Source organism: Pseudopipra pipra, chromosome 3 (genome assembly GCF_036250125.1).
Source record: "Pseudopipra pipra isolate bDixPip1 chromosome 3, bDixPip1.hap1, whole genome shotgun sequence".
Classification (NCBI taxonomy): Eukaryota; Metazoa; Chordata; class Aves; order Passeriformes; family Pipridae; genus Pseudopipra; species Pseudopipra pipra.
The window spans coordinates 23,299,056-23,322,005 of NC_087551.1; the positions used below are offsets into that span (position 1 = coordinate 23,299,056).

The 22,950-nt window shown below is 40.6% G+C and overlaps 1 protein-coding gene across 3 annotated transcripts in view; it reads left to right on the forward strand.

Annotated features, from left to right (window-relative positions):
* KCNH1 (potassium voltage-gated channel subfamily H member 1) overlaps positions 1-22,950 on the forward strand; it is a 187,188-nt gene that overhangs the window by 54,047 nt on the left and 110,191 nt on the right. The gene's annotated exons all lie outside the window — the stretch shown is intronic.

A 22,950-nucleotide genomic window follows, 5' to 3' on the forward strand; every position in this document is an offset into this window, starting at 1 on the left:
TTGAAATCACAAGTAGGAGTGTTGTTGTGACTATCAAAATTCAGTCGTTTTGGAAGGAATATTCTGTCCACATCCTTTCAGTATTCTCTTCTAAGTAAACCATAAAATGTTTAAAGCCTGAACTGTTAAAAATTAATGCACCAACCTTTGTGCCTAAATTTGCTGTGTGGCAAAATCTTCGTATGTCTGAGAGCTGTATATATTGGATAAATGGGTTGGTGCGTGGGAGGAGGTCAGGGAGCATCATCTTGTCAGGGAGAGAGAACAAGGGCTCTCTAGAAACCACAAACTCCTCTGTGAGCTGAGCATACAGACAGATCCTAAAGCAACTGGGATGATGCTGTCCTTGGGCACCTCTGGCTCACATTTCCTTGTTAGAATGGATACATATTGCCAAGCTGTCCAGCTTTTGGCCATATTGTCATTTCAGTGCAGATATGCGCTCAAAGTGCCTTGAGAGCTACTTGCAGTTAAGAACCATATGGTGGCCACTGCTAAAATAGGTCATATTTTTCTAGATAAGGGTGGAATTGGAACCAAAATAAGGAAAAAAAAAATCTACTTTGTCCAGGGAAGAGATTATCATTATATAGAGAAAGACACAAGCTTCTGTATGGTAATATTGCATCCAGAGGAGGAGAAAGTCAATCCTTGCTATGCAGCAAATGAAATCCAAATATATAATGAAACTCAATTAGCAGCACAGTACCTGTTGTAGAAATATGAACCTTTCATTGTGATGTGTCATTTTACAGCAACACTGAAGTCATGTACTGAGATTATGTGTGCAGTGTTAAGCAGGCTGAAGGTTAGTGAGAAGAAGTGTAAAGACAAGCATCCTTGATTGCATAGGGATTGAGATATTTTAACTACGAAAGTTGTTAATTTTGTTCTTCTAGCTTTTTCCAGTGCCTAGAGTCCCATCATCCTAATAAAACACCCCCATAGCAGAAGGAAAATCGGTATAAAACCTGGATAAAATTGTGCAGTTTGCTTATGAGAAGGTGCATTAGACAATGTAGCAGTGTAGCACAGAACAGGCTTCTAAATGTATTTCCTGATGAAGGTACCAGTATAGTAGGAAATATCCTGATCTTTGGTTTATTGTTCATTGGGTTATGACCATAACGCTAGCTAGAACAAGAATAGCTAGTGTTATTCGGTATTGTTATTTAGTACTATGAATACTGAATGAACATAACCTTCATAAAGTCACAAATATACACGGGAGTATTTTGGAGTTATAACTGTTCCAAACTCTTCATATGACAATGTTGCAGAAAGAAACTGAATTTATGCATAATTAATGTTCATAGATATTTGCTTTGAATTCTCAAATTAATTTTGTTCTGGTAATTTTAAATTTCATTAATCCAGTCACATTTGAGGGAAAAAATTTTGTTTTTATTTAGACTTCTGTACATTCTTACATTACTTCTTACATTTCTAACCCTGTAACTGTCTGTGTATCTAAACACCTTTATCATGTGGACAACTACATGGAAACCATTAGGACTATTCACGATATGTGTTTGCAGGAATGGCAACTAAGTGATCCAATCTTTGAGTTTATTTCTCTGGGTTTTATGGGTTCTTGATGGCTTTCAACATACTGAAGTTTTGAGCTGTGGTCACTCCTCTAGATGGGAGGAACAAAACAGGTTTGTTTGCAGTTATTTAGAGCTTAGCTGTTGATAGACATTCTTCCGCTGTAAAATTTTATGTTAAAATGACCTTATTGTATAGAATTAAGCTCCCATTGATCTGAGCTTGAATTAGGGTGATTTTATAAGAATTTAATCTGATCTAGTCTGATCTGGGTACCTGAAAGGTGCAAAGCAAGTGTATCAGGGGAGACAGAAAAGAAGTTTCTTGGGTAAAGCTCTTGTACATCACTCAGAAAAATTCATATTTGTTCATGACCAAGTAACATGTTTGTTATGATCTGAGCTACTCACTTATAACACAGCTGGTGGCTACGTGTTCCATGGTCCTCATTTTGCAGATGTCAGATCACGTAGATTTGTGCATGGGATGAATAGGGGCTGTGGATGCCCAAAGCATCAGAAATAAGCAATATCAAATCAATTCTGATAATGTGTTACTGCCCACTAATAAAAGGAAAGGGTATATGATTTCTCATTCATACTTTGCCATTAACACTGTTTTTATTTTAGCTCCTATCTGATGATGCATTCTCAAGAGGTACTGCTATCTTTTATTAGCACAGGGAATAGCATTTTCTTTCCATGAAGGATGCAAAGAGAGCCAAGTGTTTGACTATCTAAAAGTTCAGTTGTAAATAGGTGGGATTTGCTAAAGTCCAACCACAACATATTACTCCATTAACTTCTTCCTTGCTAGAGGATAAGTCTTTAAGAACTGTGTGAATTTATCTTGGTTTTGACATGTCTAGCTATAGTCTGGGCAAAAATGCATGCCTGTGTATTGAAATGGTCCTATGAAATAAGTAAAGGAATTTTACAAATTTTTTTGTATGAAATGGAAACAACACTATCACTTTCTGTGAGGATGTTACCATTTTTATTTGGTTGAGAAAGACAATATGTTAACAAGACTGGTTTTGAGATTCCAAAACTGCCACTACAGCATCATCAAAAAAAAAAAAAAAAGGAGTATTTGGGAACAAATGTATAACAGTCAGCATTAATATTTCTAAGTGATTCCAGCAAAATTTTACTTTAAAAAGGATGGAAATTTTTAATAAGAAGGGTTTTCTTGAAATGGAGATGGAGGTGAACATGTGTGGGTTTGCAAGGCTTTCAGGTCCTTGCTTCTAGCAAACTTGGGTTATAGTTTTGTTTTGGTTTACTGGCTGAGTATCTTGAATAATTTCTGAAGAGGAAAGTTGTGAGTAGCAACGATACTTTTTTTTTTTGATCTTGGAGTCTTGTTTGTTGAGCCTCTGTTTTCAGAGAGGTGTTACTGTGTAAACAAGTGATTTTAAGAGATGCCTTTCTGTCTTATCCACTAGCGAACTGTCTGAAAGGCTTTTGGTACAGTCAGCACAGGACTGTGGTGACACCCAAACAGGATGTTTGTGTCAGAAGGGCTCAGAATATTAGTTATTTCAAAGCATAAGCTGTTCATAACAGTGTCCTTCCATGTATGTTTAGTATGCTTATGCACAGAGAGATGGAATTAATATAAGACAAAATGTGGGTTTCTTTGCTGCTCAGCCACTGATATATCCCCTTCTGCTCACTGCTGACACTGTCTGTAAAGCTGATCCTGTGGCAGAAATACATTTGTGTTACATTAACTCTTTGTAGACCCATTGGCCACTAGTAATAGTACTTTGCTGTGATGTCAGGTAGCTGTTTAAAAAAGTAGGTAAGACTACTTCCATTTTTTTTATTCAATCTTTCATTATGGTAAATAATAAATCCAGATAACTCTTAATTAAAATTTTAGTGATATGTTAGTGAAACTGTCTTGGGAATTTTGGCTGACTAGAGTGCAAATTTTGACCTAGTAAAAAGTTTAATGTATGTAGTTGTAGAAGGAAGTGTGGTTATGTCATGTTAGTGGTGCACAGCCCCCAGGAAGGGATGATTGAGCTGTATGTGGGTATTGAGCCTGGGGGGCTGACTCTGTTGGTTGGGTTTACACTTTGGGCAGAGTATAAGAAAGCATGGCTTTATCTCAGCAACCCTGGTCTCTGCTTCAGGGCCACCTTCTGCAGGGAGATGTTCTTGTGCTCTCAAATATAATGACTGCACACTCTGTCCTACTGACCTCATTGTGGCTGCAGTTTTCAGGGAGAAAGTGTTTTACTGTTGGGAATTTTGAGATGGGAAGGTGCAACCCCTAATTAGATTGGTGAGGGACTGTGGCGTACTCATAACCATGGGGATGTGTGGTCTGTTGCTCAGCTCCACCAGAGGGGAACACAGGTAGGTGAAAAATGCCCTTGATTCTGGACCTCAAATAATGCACATCTGTTTGGGAAGAACAAATTATTTTAAAATAGAGATGAAGTATCCAGTGGGTGCTTTTAAGGATTTCTTTTTTTTGGAGGCTCATACTTCATATTACTATGTAGCAGCTTTTTCTGAGCATATGGTAAATTATAGTTTTGCAAAGTAAACTGTCTTCACATCTGTGAACTGACCTGCATGGTTTTGCCTCACTTTGTTTATTGAGTGTATGTGTATATATGGAGAGAAGGATGAGTGTTACTATGGGAAGTAAAAGCAATTAACTCCTCAGTTTCCTTTTAAAAGAATCGAAACATATTTGCTTATCCCTTTTCACAGATGGCCACTAAATTGCTAATTAATAGGGAATATGTCTACAGACAGATCTTTCAGAGAGGCTGATGTTACATAAAGCCAGGCTTAAAACCACTGTCTGGGTCTGTGGAAAGACATATATTTTCCATTTTTAATATCTTAGGAAAAAAAAAAAACTGTTCCAATTTTTAGTTTCTTCCCTGTGGAGGCATATGCCTTGAAATAACAGTTTTTGTATATTTTGTTCAGTGATGCTGTCAGGTTGGGTTGTGTATTGTTTATTTTTCCTAAGCACTAGCAGAAATCAGAGGAGTTTCACTTGCAGTTTTTGTATCTGGGCACTGTGTCAGCAATTCCCTTGCCGTGCAGGTGGAGTAGGGATGAACAGTTCTAAAAATCCTTTGCATTTTTGACTTTTAACATGCCGTAATACCGATGGATGCTTGCCTATTTGAAATTTGAGAAACTGAGCAAAATACATAATTTTGGGAGCCTTTTGTTAGTGTTCTCGGTTACATTGAAACATCTCAAGCTTTTGGTGCCTGTTCATGCTAAATTCTCCTTTATTAGGTAGGAACTTCCTGGAGCTACAGGGCTTGACTCATCCAAAATATGAAGGTGACCGAGGAAGGGACACATGTTTGAATGCTGAACTAAATAGAGGAGACTGAGGGGAGACCTCACTGCAGTCTACAACTTCCTCATGCGGCAAAGAGGAGAGGCAGGCACTGATCTCTTCTCCGTGGTGACCAGTGACAGAAACTGGAGGGAATGGCCTGAAGTTCTGTGAGAGGAGGTTTAGGTTGGATATTAGGAAAAAGGTCTTCACCCAGAGGGTGGTTGGGCACTGGAACAGGCTCCCCAGGGAAGTGGTCAGAGCACCAAGCCTGACAGAGTTCAAGAAGCATTTGAATGATACTCTCAGGCACCTGGTGTGACTCTTGGGGATGGTCCTGTGCAGGGCTAAGAGTTGGACTTGATGATTCTTGTGGGTCCCTTTCAACTCAGCATACTCTGGGATTCTGTAAATCATAAATTCCCCTGTGAACACTATCCCTCTCAGATAGTGAGAGAGATCATGGAAAAAGAACAGAAGTAGGAATTAAAGGTCAGACTTGAGGACATGCTCACATACTGTAATCGGTTGTCATCCACTCAGTTCATTAATCAGAACAGACCAGAAACCCAAACCACTCATCTTCCTTGATGATGTGCAACACAGGCATCATGCAGTCCTTCAGCACTTCAGCTGTTGTCTCTAATTAAGGTAGACATGATCCTGGGAGAATGGAATAGCTGTCTCAGTTTTGTTCAGCTTTGTCTGTAAATAGCTTCTTTCTCATTAGACAAAAAAACACCCCAAACAACCCAGAAATGAGTATAACATAAGGTAAATTTGAAAACATAGGCAGTTTTATTTACAGAACACTTGCTGAAAGGAACAGAAATCTTCCCCAGCAATGTGACCATCCCTCTGAACTGTAAGAAAATCTTGGTGGCAAGTATCATGACACATGGGTCAGCGTTGCTCTTTCACAGCCTCACAGAGGATTAGTGTGTTTTGGCAACACCCAGCAGGATAGGAAACCGGGAGCTGATGAAAACTAGACTGTTGTTATCAAAATACCTGAAAAAGATAGAGAGGCATTGCAGCATCATGTTTGATGATGTTCCTGAGGCGTGATTTCCCCCTCATAAAGCAAGTCATCAGTGGATAAGCAAATGGATGTGGCCATGCTGTGTATACTTGTATACTTACTAAACACATATCTAATCATAAGGGAAGCACGTGTACCCCTCGTACACCTTCTAGGGGATGGGGGGCATGTTGAAATTGTTACTGCTGGAAGTTGGTAACCTGAAACTAAGGGCCAGCCACATGCCAAGTGCTGGCTCAGTTTGCTGAGAATATCATTCAGAGGCTGAGCACCAAGACCTATGAGACTTCAAACCTTTTCTGTATTCATGGGTATTGCCAGTGCGATGTTTTGGTTTAGGGGACATACTGGGAAAGGAAAAAGAAACCTTACCTTGCAAAAGCGGTCTCTTGCTCTCTGTCACATCCCTGGCAAAGGTGACAAAAATCTCTTAGATGCCACAGACCTCTTCCTAGCCCCAGAAGTTGTGGATGGCATGCTTTCTATAAGGTTGATAGTTTTGCATTTCTTTTCATTCTTATCTTGTTTAGCTGCAGCAACACTACCTAAGCCAGTAATTCCTAATTTAAGGGCCTGGATTTATTTTTTTTTTAAATTTCTTTTTAGTAAGTATGAAGTAGAATTTGCAGTTCTGTTCCTTCACCTCTCTGTGCTGTGCTTTATTAGTTCTTGTTTGCTGCTAGTCATGGTATTTGAAGAGCTGGTAATTGTTAAGCAACTATTTGGGATTTCTGAATGTTATTATGCTTAGATGCTTTCTCTATTAGAATGAACTGCCAGAAGTGTGAATATGTTTCTGTGCTACACCAAGTTTCAGCAAAGAGGTAGGACTGGAAGAAAATCTAGATAGAGTTCCTCTGAAGGTTAGAAGGAGGGTTCAGCTATTAGGGCAGAATTTGATCTGGGTATTTCTAAATGTGAAAATATCTCGATTTCTCTTGTTAAAAGTAAAGAATGAGTAAAAACCAAGCAAAAATCCCAACCATACAAAAAAACCCCTCCAAAAACCACCAAAACCCCAAAGTCACTGTGATAAATAAAAATAAAATGGATAGACAGCATTGTTTTTGGCTTTTTGGATATATAAACAATCCTTCTCGTGTTTGAGTCGTGAGGAATGCAATTTTCAGCAAAGCCATCATTATTTCTCATCAGTAAACATGAGCCTGCACCAGGTCATGGTGGTGTTTTCAGACCCACTGATGAGCCAGAGTGTCTGGGCTGTACAGAGTTATGTCATTGATATTCAGTACAGACTGGGCATGCTGGAGAGATGCAATCAGTGCTGACAGTCTTCACAACACAGCAATCTCCAAAGCCAGAGCTGTAGCTCTAAAAAGTTGGATAAGGACATCCAGGACCTGCACCTTTTTTTTTAGGATTGCTTGTACTGAAGCATAACAGTGTTCCCCAGGGCACAGCATTGGGACCAGTCCTGTTTAATATCTTTCTGAATGATCTGGATGAGGGGATCAAGTGCACCCTCAATCAGTTTGCAGAGTTAATGGGAGTCTTGAGTTGCTGAGCAGGAAGGCTCTACAGAGGCATCTGGACAGGCTGGGTCGATGCGCTGAGGCCAATGGTATGAGGTTCAACAAGGCAAAGTACTGGGCCCTGCACTGGGGTCATGTGCAAGTGTCACATTGGGTTTGTGTGACCAGGTTTTGGTAGCAGGGGGCATTCAGGGGTGGCTTCCGTGAGAAGCTGCCAGAAGCTTCCCACATGTCCTGCAGAACCAATGCCAGATGGATTCAGGATGGACCTGCTGCTGGCCAAGGCCAAGCCAATCAGGAATGACAGTATCACCTCTGTGATAACATATTTAAGATGGAGAAAAAAAGTTGTTGATGAAAATTCCAGCCAGGGGAGAGCAGAGTGAGAACACCTGAACAGCAATGCAGACACCAAGGTCAGTGCAGAAGGAGGGGGAGGAGGTGCTACAGGTGCCAGAGCTGAGGTTCCTGTGCAGACTGTGCTGCAGATCATGGGGAAACAGCTGTCCCCCTGCAGCCCATGGGGGTGCAGAGACCCACCTGCAGGCTGTGGAGAGAGAAGCCCATGCTGGAGCACAATTTCCTGGTAGGTCTTGTGGCCCTGTGGGTGACCCACGCTGGAGCATCCTATGACTGAAGGGCTGCACCCTGTAGAAAAAATGAGTTTGTGAAGAACTGTTGCCCAGGGGATGAATTCATGCTGGAGAAGTTCGTGAAGGACTGTTTCCCATGGGAGGGACCCCACAGGGAGAAGGGGAAGGATTCCTCTCCCTGAACAGCAGTGGAAAAAACAATTGACTGTAGCCCTCACTCCCCATCTCCCTGTGCCACTGGCGGGGAGAAGATAGAACTTGGAAGGAGGGAGGGGTGAGAGGAATGTCTTTCTGAGATTTGTTTTTCTTCTCATTCTTCTGCTCTGATTCTGTTAGTAATAAATTTAATTCATATCCCCACTTTGAGTCTTCTTTGCCCGTGATGGAGATCAGTGAGTGATCTCTCCCTGTCCTTAACTCATGAACCCTTTGTTATATCTTCTCTCCTCTGTCCAGTTGCAGAGGGGAGTGAGGGAGTGGCTTTAGGGGGTACCTGGTGTCCAGCCATTACAGGTCACAACAGCTCCATACAGCACTAGAGGCTGGGGGCAGAGTGCCTGGAAAGCAGCTCAGTGGAAAAGGACCTGGAGTTGCTGTTGACAGTGGCTGAACAGGAGCTAGCAGTGTGCTCAGGTGGCCAAGAGGGCCAGTGGATCCTGGTCTGTATCAGAAATAGTGTGGACAGCAGGGCTAGGGAAGGGGTCATCTCCTTGTACTCGGCACTGATGAGGCTGTGCCTCAAATCCTTTCTTCAGTTTTGGCCCTCTCACTACAAGAAAGACATTGAGGTGCTGGAGTGTCTCCAGAGAAGGGCAGTGGAGCTGGTGAAAGGTCTGGAGCACAAGTCTTTCAAGGAGCAGCTGAGGGAGCTGGGGGTGTTTAGCCTGGAGAAAGGGAGGTTCACAGGTGACCTTATCACTCTCTACAATTACCTGAAAGGAGGTTGTAGCCAGATGAGGAGCGGTCTATTCTCCCTAATAACAATTGACAGGATGAGAGGAAACAGCCTCAAGTTGTACCAGGGGAAGTTCAGATTGAACATTAGGAAAGATTTCTGGAAAGAGTGGCCAGGCTTTGGAACAGGTGGCCCAGGAAGTGGTAGAGTCACCATCCTGGAAGTATTTAAAAGATGTGTAGATGTGACACCTAGGGATGTGGTTTCGTGGTGAACCTGGCAGTGCAGGGATGGCAGTTGGACTCAATGATCTTAGAGGACTTTTCCAAATCGAACAATTCTATGGTTCTGTGACAAAACACTGGTGTTAAATACAAGAAAAGGGTAGCCTTTAGGTGACACCTATGTAAATAGCAAATTTTTACAAAAATCGTCATCTCCAGGCTAAGATTGACTGGAAGGTTTTTTCATTACAGCATTAGCACAAAACCAGTGCTAATGCTGTAATAAATATCTGTGAGCTAATCACCATGGCCATGTGAGGAGTGGCCCATTCATATGGGCTTAGTCATCTCCTCACCTCAACATGCTTCAAAGCAATATTTATAGAAGAAAGACAATGATTTTTTTGTGAGTATATTATGATAGTAGTACTTTGGTTCCTGGCCAGGTTTGGGGAAACATAAACTGACTATGTGTAAGTTGTTATTTCTTAGTATGCAAAAGTGAATATGAGTATTTTTTCTTGTTATTTAAAGAGTAAAGGACCAGACTAAAGCTGTATTAAATTATTACTATTAAATTTCTGTCAAGATGTAATTTGCAAAGGGCAAGGGTAAATTGCCCATGTACTTTTGATTGTAGAGAAAAAGAACAAAAATGTTCCAGAGCTATATCTCATATACATGCTTTATGAATCATCTCATGATATGTCATTTTGCCTTGATGACTAAAAATTTTGGGCTGTACTTCAGCCTAATAGATCTAGAGAATTGTCCTACCTCAGAATATACTAGAATTTAATTGCTAGAGTAGTCCCTGGAGATTTTATTCCAAATCTCTGTCAGTATTGTGCAAATCCAATCAGGACTATTTTTGAAGTGAGATTTTTCTAAAAAGTTCTAATTCTCAAGGTTCTTACAATCCAGTTGGTCTCCTGCAGAGCTTAACATTGCTCTCCAAGACACTGGACAACTTTTGAAAGGACTGTAAATGCAAATGGAGAAAAAAAAGTTCTGTTTGATTGGAGAGAAGATGAAAGCTATAAAGCGTTGATGGTTTGGTTTTTCCCAGCTCGCACTACAGTAATATTATAGATAATTGCCTTTTTTCTTTTTGTTGCACAGCGTTTCTAAATTTTGACTTTTTGATAGGATTAAGGAGGATAAAGAAAATAAATAGGTATCTCAGCTGTAGGTGTTCTGTCTTTTTCACCTGATGTCTTTCATACCATGTGCTTGTTGGTGTAGGATTTTGCTTTAGGCTATTTCTAGCATTTCTTCCTGTAAGTAGATTTGAAACACTGAAATGGGCTGGCTTTATCAAACTTTCATCAGCATGTGCAAACCAACTTGTTTTAAAATCTGAAGGAACATCATTAACTCAAGTTCATTTGTGAGAAAGAAGAGCCTGGTGCATCCAAACCATGGACTGGATGCAGAGGAATGTAAAAAGAAGAAAGAATATTTCAGGCAGGTGAACCAGAAGATAATATGCAAGGTAAATATTTTGTTCCCTATGAAAAAAACAAGAATATGCCAGAGATATTTTGCTTTGATAGGCAGGATAGCAAAGCTGGGGGTTCAGTTTGTAGTTTTATTTTTAAATTACTGAGGTACACGAGTGCAATCTAGAAGAGCATGGTTTGTCTGTTGGAACTATATTCTGGATTTCCACCTGTGGAACTGGCTAAATATATATAGCATACAAAAAGCATAACAAATTTTTCTTTCGTTCTGCAGTCCTGGGAGGCCTTTCCTTAAGCAGCCAACTGTATTGCTGAAGGATAGAAATCCTGGACAAGGATTTGGTTCTACACAAAAATAATCTGTTTTTCAAAGTCCATTTCTTTCTAAGAAAAATCCAATTAGATAGGCATGGGAAAAAAAAGTAAAATAGCACATCTACTCATGTGACACATCGTGCCACTTGTCACATAATATGTGGAATATGATAGAACTTCTGAAGCATCTTCTTAGCACTTTTCACTTCTGCATGAACTTCAAAAAATTATGTAGTTATTTTAATATCTAATTGCTACTGGATTCAAACAGACCTACTGTAGGTTACAAAATTCTGGAGTATAAACAGATTGCCTAGCTGTGATATGTAAGTGGTTTATAGAACATGATATGTCCCTAACCATTTAGATGAGCTGTCTCATGACATCTTGAGAATAAATAAGGGTTAGTTGTGCTTACCAGATCAGTGAGTTTTAATGCATTTGGCTGATTTTATATTTTAAAGAAAGATTTGGCTGTTTATAAAAATGATAGGCAGTGTTTTAGAGGAAGCAAATACTGCTGTGGGTCATATGCAGTTTATTTCTTGAAGTTGATAGCTCTGAAATAAACTAGATCTGAACTTGAGTTATTATCTGAAGACATATCCTGTCAAAAGCAGCAACCTGATGGAAGAAATTCTGATCTACTGAGAAAATGTGGACTATAAGTGAAAATATTAGTATCTTTTATCCACAGTACAGCAACTCTTGATGGAACTGGTATGAAAAATGTGGAAGGAGACAAATAATATACTAATAGGTCCTATTGCCTGGAAGAAAAGTAGAAAATTTATTCTTCTAATCCAGGGGTTTCAGCAGCCAGTAGGGTCCTAAGTGTTTTATTGTAAAGGCTGAAATAGTTGAAGTATTAAGGCCTGACTGTTCTCACCTCAACATGAATTAGGAATGCTTTTTTTCCTTCTTCTTTGAAATTAAACCAGTAACTGTATCAGGTGGTGTGGAAGTAAATTCCTCTGGTGAGATAATGGGCAAACCTTGCCTTCCCCTGTCACCATCTCAAAAGCAAAAATGGGTGACTCTATAAGTGCAGGTGAGAGGGATGATTCAGGTTGTGGTTCGGTACTTCTTCATTGTTAATGGAAGGTTCCTGGGGGATCTTCACTACAAAATAAGAGGGAACTGGACATTTGTAATATCTTCTAAGTGTTCTGAGGCCAAACTGAAGGGGAAAAAATTTGATTTAAGATGAGGAGTTAATATCTGTATTTGAACTTTAATGAGATGGGGGTTTTCTTGGGTTTGTTTTGTTTTGTTGTTTTGTTTTTTAGTTTGTTTTTTTTTTTTTTTGGGGGGGGGGGGTGTTCAAGTTATTTTCTGGTAAAATTAAGATTTCCTGGAAAAGCGTGGAAAATAGTGTTAGGGTTTTTCAGTCATCCTGGTCCGTGAAGATCTTGAACAGTCTCAGAACTTCTAGTCAGTTCATTAGGTGAATTCTGAAAACCATAAGCTTATTTATTACAGTCGTATCACTTACTGACAGTTTGTACTTTTAATACAACTTTTGTAAAATATGAAGTAGCACACTTGCTACAGTTTTGAACCAACCTAATCTTAATGTTCCTTTTCTAAAATCTTTCATCCCTTTCATACTCAGAGGGCAAATGAGAAGAATTCTACCTCCCAATGGTCGAGCCTACTGTAGCACTTTGTGTGTGTGGTCAGAGTGCATCCTTTTGCATCAGACACACAGATTTGGCAATGATTTGGTGTTGGAAATTACCCAGTATCCACTGAGAATAGTTCACAGAAGCGCACCCTAAATCTCATGTGGCTGTTCTCCTATTTCCAGTTCTCTTTCCTATAGTGGACCACCAGTTCCTTCCTCCTACTTTTCTCTCACTTCCCTCCATAAACCTTCATTTCTGGGCCTGTCACCACTCTGAGCTTTGCCATCTCACATTAGCAGCTTTATCCTCTTTTTTTATTTTTTTTCTTCACAGAGAGAATGTCATAAGAAAATCGTAAGGAACAAGGAAATGGAAAAGATACTGAGTTTGGCTTGTTCTACCCCTTTGCTTTTTGAGAGGGAAGTTGTTATAAAATGTAATTTTTTAAGCTTCTTATTCCTTAAACATTTGCTGGACTTTAAGCTTGTTCAGTTTGGTGCATTTAAATGCAGAGGGAGGGGAAAGATAGGTTATTTCCTGTATTGCAACAGTGCAAATAGGCTTTGATTTCTTGATTTACTTCTGTTTTGAATATTTTTGATTCTACTTATTCTTTCTTCATAAAAACCTTTCTTCAAATGACTGAGAAAATTACAAAATCAATTTTATCAGGAAGTAAGTATGCCAAAACTAAAATTTCCAGGAACTGTCTTTCTCACACTCCTTGCAAATAAGTTGACTGTAGATTAATAATGAGATAGCAGCTACAGAATGCATGAGGGGAAAATTAATACTTTTCTGGAAGGTTTGTTCCACATAAACTGAGCAACCTGTTTTGATAATCATAGAGGAATTACCAAATAGACAAATTACTTTGAGCAAATCACTGTGTCAAGCAGGTGCCACACTGACTGTGGGCAGCTAAAAGGAGAAGATGACCTGGCTATGTGCCACCTTTGGCCTATAATGCTGTTCTGATCTGCTCATGATGAGAAAAAATGTCTACTAGTGCTTTGGACCTTCGTGTATATAGTAAACTTAAGTGATGGGAGACTGTGCCTGAAGCTGTCTGGAAGAGGTGTTGCAGTGCTAGTGCCCTGTGGTGTGACACAGGGGAGCTGAGTCCATGCCCAGCTGAGGTGTTAACCTGAGGTGTTACCTTCCATGACCTATTTTCCCTTCTTTGCCCTTCTTATGTATTTAGGTTTTGTGCAGGGAGGTGGGTGCCTCTCAAAAGAGCATCAGTTTTGACTGGAGCTTGAAATTGTGCTAAAATGCATATAGGTGTTATTGTGGATAGCCACTACAATGGCACTTGTGTTGGTCTATCCACTAGTCATGACCTATAAATTCTCTACTGGCTTCTGAACCGTCCCTGTGCACAGGGATGCATCCAGCAGCTCTCTTAAGTAAAGAGCCAGTCTCCTTCCTCACTCTCCAGCCTGCCCTTCCTGAAGAGCCTGTGTTCATCCGCTGCAGGGCTTTGGCTGTGTGAACCATTCCACTATTTCTTCATGATCCCAATGAGGTCATCTCCCTGTAATGTACTTAGTCATTCTAGATCCTCCTGTTTGTTCCCCATGCTGCCTGCATTGGTGTAGGTGTTTCCAAGGTGCACCTGAGCATACTGAGTCACCAGTACATGCGGGAATGGCACTGAAATATACTGTCTGACCATGAGGGGAGTTTTCTGGAAAAAAAAGAGAGAGGCAGGTGAGTCAGAATTTTTTTTTTTCTCAGTGATATGAGACAGCACACTCCTTGTGACAACAGACAAATCAATCAAAGCCTCTCCACTTGTGTTTAAAAGTATGAGAACAGCAGTACCTGTGAGGCAGAGATCTATATGACACTGCCAAGCACCTTCTGGGGTATGACTTGAAGCTGCCAAGTGGATGGATGATCCTGTTTTCCAGTGATAGCATCCCTATATTTTTGGGCTGCTTCTGGTCTGTTAGTAAGTGCACTGACAGGTGTAAGTTGGAAGCATGTAGCTACTGTGATTCCCTTGCTTTTTTTTCTTTTATGCTGAGGTGTGTGTAGGTGGACAAAAGAGAGAACAGGTGCTGAGAGAGAGAAATAGAACCTGAAGTTGAAACTAAGGTTTCTCCTTTTTTCTTTACGAACTCTTCAACTTCTTTTTTTACTGCTTCCCAAAATAAACAGAAACGTACATGGTGTATGTTTAACATGGTTGTTTCCTCATACTAGTTACAGACCTGTAGTCCAACAGATGAGCAGTATTTCTCTTCTTCAACCCTTGTGGCTGAAAGAGCTTGGTTTGAAGCATGATGCTTTAAAGCAGACAAAGACTTGAAAATGGAGTTTGAGATATTTATGTGAGGAAAAGTGTGCATGCTGAGGCATAAGGTTATGGCCAGTTGACTGTGCTGATTTTATCAGGCTTGATTATTGTACTGTACAAAGTGTATGAGATTTAGATTGTGATTATGCCAACACAAAAGATATCTCCCTTCATGGGAGCAAAGTTCAGATCCAGAAGGGAGTTATCTTTTATTCATATGCAGCCTCCAATAATACAGACAACTGGAGGGAAGACTACTGTTTTATGGGACCATTGTGTTGCATTGTTGGGCAGCCAGACAGAAGAAAATGCTCTGAGTCATTACCAGTTTGGTTTGAAATGGAAAATATGATACTGCAGGCAACTATAGCTGAAATGTATGAATGATTCAGTACACAGAGTGCTGGTACAACTGCAAGGGCCCAAAGCACAGTGAAATGGGCAGTTCAGTAGTGAAATACTGGGCCAGAGGAGACATTCAGAAAAGCAAGGAAGATGAGAGCCTGAGGGCAACCATGCTTCTCAAACTGTTGGGAAGGACAACAGTCTGCTGTGAAGCTTGTCTTCTCCTCATGCATTGGGGGAGTAGTTGTGGTAGAACTGGTCAGGAACAGAACTAACTTTCTAGCCTTGCACACTCTGCACAAACATGTGTGAATCAGTGTTGATGGCACAAATATTGTCCTTGTAGTAGTTGTTACATGTTTTCCTTCCTACAGCTGTTCTATAAGCCACATCATGGCTGCACTCTCTAGCAGAGATTTAGTATGAGACAGTGTCAGAAGGGGAGAGCAGTGGTGAAGAATTCTGTGAAAGCATTTGGTGGTTGCACATGAATGAGAAGTGTTTCCTGTAAGCTTTTGATGTTGGGTATTGCCAGGCATTAGGAGCAGGATCTGTAGGCCCAGGCTTTAAGGTAACATTGGAGATGGCTGAAGAGCTTGATTAATTTTGGGTAAATGGGCAGTGAAAGAAACTGCTTCCCAGAAGGCGGCAATAGAGGTGGAGGAAACGAAAGAACTTAAATCTGAGACTGCTATGTTTGTGCGTGTGTGTGTGCTGCTAGAGTTGCTTTATCATCCTTTAGTTGCTGTCTCTACCCTTATGCTGCCAGAGAGTACTGCTTTATACTTTTTAGAGGAAAGTATCTGGTTTTGTACCATTTTCTATGCAGCGACGCACAAAATGGTTGATAGGCGGTAATGTTTGCCTGAGGCCACACAGCCACATTTCCCACTGGTTGCTAACAGGAAAGTTTTGTCCTTCAGTAGCTACACAGCAGTACTTCTGTTTTAATGGTTTTGTGGGACTTTGCTGTCAGTTGCCAGCTGCCTGGTGGACCAAGTTCATTCTTCCTGTAAGGCAGGGCTGCTTTCCCAAACAACTTGGTGATTGACATGCCCATTAGTTGTAGGCCATTTAAAATGCTGCAGGATTTCTTGCTTCTCCCATTTCAACAGGCTGTAGATTCATCTAAAATGAAAAAAAGGGCACTTACTGTAATTATAGGTGGGAAACAGCAAGTTTCCTCCCTGGTCTCTGCTGAGCCCGTGTCCAGGGAGGGTAGGGAAGGCAAGAGGTTCTTTAATACCCCAGTTCTGAATGGTCAGGTCCACTAGGAGAGGTAAGGCAGAAATGTTCCAACTGAAGAAAAGACAACACAATCCACAAAACCTGTTTACCCTAAGGATCAGATTTTACTTTTGCATCAGTTTCTCCTCTGCAGACTCCAGCTGTGCTGTTCCTGAAGTGTTCTGGGAGGAGTTGCAAAGACTTTGACCCCTTAAGAGCTGCCAGTGTTTCAAGAACTTTTGAAGTAAAGGAAGGCAAAATACCTTTCATTGAAGGCTTGGCTTTCTTCTGAGGTTGACTCAGAATCTCTGCTTGCAAATGCACTTACTCTTCATCATATCACCCTATTGGGGCAGATTTTTAAATCATGTCAATTTTGAATGTTCAAACAAAAAATTGCATGTTAGCAGAATTGGAGACTATTTTGTGTGCTGCCACATAATTTTTATATTAACCATTGGCAAATTATTGTGACCAATATTTTCATGGGTGCTTGATAATTTGCGTTGTAGCTTCAGATTTCCCACACTCGGTACACTGCAAACCTGACTTTGTTGCTAAGTCTCTGAGTCAGAATAGATTTATAATTTGTTACCTTTATTATCATCACACCTATAAAAAACAAGGAGCCTGCCATTAAGAATTATAATTATCTGTACTGGTGACCCACTGGAAAACTCTGACCTTTGACAACTGGAGAGAATACAGATGTAATAGTATATGATTTTTCAAGTTAAGGATGTACATAACTGTATGTCAATGGCACCTAAGCAGAATTTTTAATAGAGGGAATATAGATGGAACTGTAAAAGTCAAAATGTGAATGAAAAACTAAAATAGAGAAGCCTAATAGCATAGGCTGATTGTACCAGCTTAAATCCTATGGTTATTTGTGAAAACAACTGCACTTTCAATGCCGGTGTTAATATTTCTGGTCCTGTCAGGAAGGAGCTGCAACTTGCAGATACGCAGTCTCTCTAGCAAGAGAGATGACTGCACGTTCCCAGTGTCAGCTGATAAGGTTGGCACTGATATCTGTGCAGCAACAAAGCCATACTGTGTTTCTGTATGCCTTGAGTGATCTCTGTGCTCTTTCTGTGTTGTATCGTTTTGTGGTGAATACACTGGGTATGCTCTCATTCAGACTGTGGACTTAAAAATTGCAACCAGACAAGCAAACAGAGCGTAACAGCTATGATAACTATTTATCAGCAATAGTGTGGCCAGCAGGACCAGGGCAATCATAATCTCCCTCTACTTGGCACTGGTGAGGCTGCACTTCAAATCCTGTGTTCAGTTCTGGGCCCCTCACTACAAGAAAGACATCAAGGTGCTGGAGCCTGTCCAGGGAACGGCAACAAAGCTGGTGAAGAGTCTGGACCACAAGTCTTAAGGCAGCTGGGGTTGTTTAGCCTGGAGAAAGGGAGGCTCAGGGGAGACCTTATAGCTCTCTACAGCTGCCTGAAAGGAGGTTGTAACCAGGTGAGGGTCAGTCTGGGGAGGTCATTAGGGAGAAGTGACAAGTGCCAGGACGAGAGGAAACAGCCTCAAGTTGCACCAGGGGAAGTTTAGACTGGATATTAGGAAAGATTTCTGGAAAGAGTGGCCAGGCTTTGGAACAGGTGGCCCAGGAAGTGGTAGAGTCACCATCCTGGAAGAATTTAAAAGATGTGGCACTTAGAGGGATGGTTTTGTGGTGAACCTGGCAGTGCAGGGATGGCAGTTGGACTCAATGATCTTAGAGGTTTTTTCCAGCCTAAATGATTCTGTGATCATCAGTTGAAAACAGCGTGATTGAACCATTGTCTTCTCATTAGAATGGGAAAACAAACACAACCCAAAAACAAAGAGCTTTTTTTACTGATGGCTTTGTTCATTCCACAGGCTGATGATGTGCTTTGTGTTATTGCTTGTGTTCTGAGTCCTTCCTACCATTTATGATTTTACTGCTATTATCTGTCTGCTGCCATCATGATAGCATTAGAAACAAAATGTAGCAAGATCTATAATTAGGGTTGTCTACACATTTTCTCTCTATTTTCCATTTGACTCATGTTTGTAACTTTCTAAATCTTCCAATCTTCAAGTGAGATAATCAAGGTCAGCCATTTCTGAGAGCAAGGGTGGTGTTTGTCCATTTAAAAAACATGATTTTGATGTTCAGAGCAGGTATACAAGAATAGCAGGGCTGGAAACTGAGAGAGAATATTCCTAGAAGAGAATTCTTAGAAAAAAAACAAACCTCCTTTCAAGAAAGGTACCAACAATGTAAGGACCCTTAATAGTGGCCTATTGGAAAATGCTGAACTTAAAAGACATGCAAGATTATGCAGTTGCTGAGATAGCCATATATGTATTTTAATGTCTGTGGAAGTGCTGAATAGAAATGAAAATTACATGTATTGCCTTCTCTGGATGAAACACAAGAGAATGAGTCATGGAAACAACAGGGAGATGTCTGACTTTAGTGTGACTGAGGAAAAGATGGGCATGTTTAGCTCCTGAAAGTCATTACTCTGAGAGCAAGCTAAGACATGTTGGCACCCTTTAGCTGCCAGTGCCTGCAGCCCAGCCTGGCAGGCTGACCACAACCATATGCTGTGGGAAAGTACCCACTGGAAGAAGCAACATGGGCTGGCTCCCAGCTGTGGCAGCAGTAGGATCTGGTGGAGAAATGGTGCTGTTGGAGCCCAGGGCATGTGTGAAACTTCGGAGCATCTGGATAAAAGTGATACCTGATGGACAGACTGAACTCTTAAATAGTGGATAGGATGTACCTATTGAGGTGACTAAACTGGTCTTCGGTAACTGTGCCTTTGTAAGCTTGCCTCAAACAGCACAGCCATGGTCTTCTGCACAGTGGGTTCTGTGCTAGACCTCGCCGAAGCTGTGTTACTATGCAGAAGTGCTTGTTAGCATGTCTGTTTTTCAGCCAAGTGTGAGGTTTTGCTTTTTATTATACAAGTTGGAGCTTTTCGTATCATTTTGTTTACTGAGATCCTTAAAAGCATCCTCCTTTGTGTCTTCTTTTGGGGAGTAAATTCCCTTCTGTGTTCCTCTCTAGTTCAGTGTGATGCCAGAGAGTACTGTGTGTGCTTTGTTTCAGGCACTGATTTTTAGATATGTGGGACTGGCCATTAGTGAGTAAATTGGTGATTGCCTGTGTGCCACAATTAACCTAGTAGTGGGTTTAATGACATTAATGAAAGTCTTGTCCTGGACAACAACTGATTAATCATTTGCTTTCAGGCTTTCCCTCAGCTGGGGTCATTCTGAAACCTGCTAGTTTGGGTTAGCAGAGTTGAGTACTGAGTGTGTGAAACCAACACAAGTCTTGACACCAACACTGAACTAAGTTTCTTCCCCTTAATCTTAAACTTTCTCGTGGTTCAACCCTATTGTAAAAATTTAAATGTAAGTGATCACTTTCTATACAGCTGTTCTTTGGAAATTCTTCCCACTGTAACTCTTCTCCAAGGTGATGGGAGAGAGCCTGGTGCACCAGTTTATGTTAATTTGCCTTTTAGTGCATGTGTGCACTTTTTGGTATGCTTATGGATGCTGTGCTGGATGCACAGACCATGAAAGAAAAACTAAGTCTTGCTTTGCTGCTGTAACATTAATATGTTGGGGTTTTTTCCCCACTACAGTTAGCTGTCTTGCATCACAGCTTGGTTTGGAGATCTCTTGACTTCTAAAGCAGCAGGATTTGGGAGCTGGGCTGTAATGGACTCCAGAACCAGCTTTGACAAGACCAGCAGTGGCATAGCATGATAGCAAAGTGAAGGTACTTTTTCTGACCTGTATGAGATACTCCCAGCTTTAGTAGCTGTATTGAAATGAGCAGTGAATTTTGGTATTTATGCCGTTTAGAAAGTCTGCAGAGGTCTGGTGCAAATCAGTAAGGATGTAGAGCTTCAGTGGAAAGCAGTTTTCAAATTTACTTCAAGGTAGAAAGAAATGTAACATCTTTAAATTCTTGGAAGAAGAAAATGGCAGAGGCTCACTGACTAAATCTTGCACTCTTAATTCTGGTCGCTTATCCTATATCTTCTGCACAGAGATACTGCAGTGGCTACTAATTCTCATTGCAGAAGAGTCAATGGAGTGGTTCAGTGGTTGTCAGTTGAGGGGTGCCTGGCTGATGCTTCTCGAAGAATATATGACAGAGAGAAGGACTTGGTCAGTGAAGAAACACCTGTTCTTCCCCACTCATTGTGTTGTCTGGTTGTTTCTCTGTGTGAAAGGATTGTCAGCTGACAAAGAACAGTGAAGAATGAACACTTACTTTAGCAAGAAAAGACTAACTCTGGTGTATTGACTTCTGTGGCAACATTGAGGCTGCTATACCTTTTACAGAATGACTCAGATCTTTTAAATTTGCGTACTTATGCACGTGCCACAGCCTTGTAGCAATTGTAATAATTTATATGCCTATAAAAATTTCCATGCTGATTTTGTAGCATGTTTTCGTCCAGTCTGTGCAGAACAGTCTGACCATAAATGCAGTGAAAAGGGAAACTGGGCAGTTCCATGTAAATGTTTATTATGTGGAAACATGGACTTTCCTGACACTGCATCGCTACCGTAGCTTTTAATGCTCAGGGAATGAGCAAAAGTACTAATGCAGAAACTGTGTTGTCTTCATGCTGGGTTGTTGGAATTGGTGACACACACAAAAGGATTAATTTGGCTTTGTGTGTGTGTAAAATAAGTATTTCTACTTGCATAATACTTCAGTTTGCCCCCGTTTTGTGGTTCTGGTCTTTTGGGGCAATCAGAAGCCCCATGTCATTGGGTTTGTTTCAGCTGAGGATGCCCTGCAGCTTGAAGTATTGAGCCTCAGATTAGAAAGATGGCTTTTCAGAACCAAGAAGAATTTTAAATTGATGGCACTTTTACAGTGAATACCTTTCCAGAAGACTGAACAGCAGCAAGCCTTCAGAAGCCAGTTCTTTATGTTTTGCTTTATCCCTTGTGATTGCTGTGGTGATTAAGTAACTTCAGAGTAGAAAAAGTTTGAATGCCATTTGCCTTGAGCATTCTTGTGCAGTGCTTTTTTAATGAGCTCCCGCACTTCCATCTTGCAGCTTTTAGTATTTAGAGCTTTCTTCATGCTTTCACTTTTACTGTAATGTTGATAAAGTGTTTTTTTTAAAAAAACTTTTATTAGCAGTTGTCCTTTTTGCATGAAGTATGAAACCATGGATTAAGACAAGTAAAGGTTTTATATTCCTTACAACTTAATTCTGTTCTAACTTCAGTCTTGCTGGAAGTCTAAGTGTACCAGACAGTAAGTACAAGGGCAGTATAATACAGAAAGGAAAAAAAAAATGTGATAATGAACACTCAAAAATACCAAAGTATTTTTTTTAACACTTAACAAAATATTTATACATTTTAATTAAAATGCTGTGGCAACACTTTCCTGCTATCACACTGCTGTTGGAAATGCTAAAGGACCATTGCTTCTCTTCTACGGCTGAGGAAGAGGAGACTGTGCGCGAGTGCCAGTAGAGGGAGTCACGACTGGCCATTAGACGCTGGAAATTTTCAGATCACAGTGGTCGTCGTCTGGAAGGGGAAACATGTTCTTAATGTGTAGGGTGAAGTATAAAAAGGTTTCCCTTAAGAATTTTCTGCTTTTTGTGTGATACACATATGTGTTTTCTCCCTCCTGCATTTGGATTAGGAATATGAAAACACAGTCCTGAGTATTCAGTTTTGGGTGTCCTCATAGTGATTCCAGTCAAATATAGTTTCCTAAGCAATTTCCCTCCTTTCTCTGCCCTTTTCAGACCATACTAATATGAAGTATGGAATGCTGTAGCCTTTGGAATTGTTCACAATTTAACATCTCTACCATGTTAGGGATAGAAAAATAATGTTAAATAGGGTAGATCCACACAGGTGAGGAGGAAAAGAAGTTTAGGGTTCAAAATGTTGGCAACATGCTCAGAAGAACCACAATCCCACTGTCTCCTCTCCTCCCAACTGCAGAGCACTGGTCTCTGGATGTATGGATGCTGTCTCTGATGGCACAGTGATGAGGAGAACTTGGGCAAATGAAAATGCCGTGGAGAGATCTGTGGCTGTGCAGCAGCTCTTGAAGCTCTTTCCTGTCAGTCTGCAGATTAGCACAAAGGACTTTATCCTTCTCTTTCACACCTTGCTTGTGACAACCTGTTTACTTAGGCTTTGTATGAAGGATACTGTTTGGACCCAATGGTTTTGTTATCTTTAGTGCCCTCTGCAATAATCTCTCTGGATTTGTTGTCTAGTCCCCTTGGCTTGATCTAAAATGTTTATTCTTTCATCTTTCTGGTTTATCGACTAAGCTTTCAGTGTTGAAATAATGGAGAAAAGCAAATAAAGATCATAGAGTATTTGCTTTAAGATATAAAAATTGATCAATTTATTTTTGTTAGCCTCTAGCAAAGACAAGATTCTCACCATGGTATTTGTTATTACTGGTACTGTGTTCTTCTGGTCTGACTTGCTCAGTCTGAAGTGTCTTGCATCACAGTCACAGTGCCGATACACTCTTC